Source organism: Nicotiana attenuata, chromosome 12, assembly GCF_001879085.1.
Source record: "Nicotiana attenuata strain UT chromosome 12, NIATTr2, whole genome shotgun sequence".
NCBI classification, from domain to species: Eukaryota; Viridiplantae; Streptophyta; class Magnoliopsida; order Solanales; family Solanaceae; genus Nicotiana; species Nicotiana attenuata.
Genome location: NC_032000.1, coordinates 20,526,104 through 20,527,382, shown reverse-complemented (window position 1 = coordinate 20,527,382; position 1,279 = coordinate 20,526,104).

Genomic DNA, 1,279 nt, shown 5'->3' with positions numbered 1-1,279 from the left:
GGGGGGGGGGGGAAGGTGATATGGCTTTATTTATTTTTCTCAAAAAATTTACACATGTGAATTAATTTTATGCTAAATTCTAAATGTCCAAGCAATATATGAATGACTTGCCAATATTTGAAAAAAAATCATTTTATAAAATGATAAAGTTATCTGGTTCAAATTGAACTACTATTGGATTAGTGATTTACTTTCGATGTTTATTTTAATATATTTATTATATTTGACAAATATAAAATAATGTATCTGTTAAAATGAAATGAATAACAAAATTCAAATACATACATCATGTAAATAATCTCAAACAAATAAAAAGAACATCAAAGGATTTATAAACAAGTAGTAGTAAAAAAAAATGGTCAATATCTTGATGGATTATAATTTTTTGAAATTTTCTTTCTAATAATTATATTCATTTAGTTTCTAGACTATTATTTTTTAAACTCATTTGATATCCAATAATTAGTGATTTACTAATTAGATTTACGTTGAATAGGCCTACTAAAAAGGATAAAATACTTTCTAATAATAGTTCTTTAGTCCAACGACTCAAAAAAGACCTCTAATTAAGGATGATCGTATCTATTATTTATATTTATATGTTAGAGACTTATTACTTTCTGACTTCTAGGAACTATCAACCCATGTTGAGACTTTAGAATATTGAGAAAATCTCTATATTTTATTATCCACATGTTTTGTTTTACTGAAATTGGGCTTGGATTGACTCTAGTATGGATGGACATACTTTGACTGGACCATTTGCATTAGGCCTAGAGAATCATCTTTGGGCTTCATTGAGCTTTTCTCTTAAAGTATTTATCACTTTTAGCATGTGGCAGAAACTATTTATATCTGACAGCCGAAAAAGTATATAAAATATTGTATAATTTTATATATAACAATATAAATGTATATATATATATATATAAAAAATTTAATATTTTTTGCTATTATTTTTATAGCGGTTATACAGTATCGTTTTTCCTTTTCTTCTTCTAGTAGCCCACACTTTGAATTTGTCAAAATTAATTATGAAGAATTAACCCTAATAACCGTTCATCCAATCACTTAAACTAAAAATAACTGGTCCAGGTACAATATACGTGTAATTGATGGATTATATGTGTATAACTATGTATAATCAATGTATAAACTATGTATATAACTAAAAAAGTAAATAATGAATATAACCGCTATTTACGTAAAGATTATTTATACATTTTTTTTTTTTGGTAAACAAAGATTATTTATACAACTGACATGCCATCATTTCTCA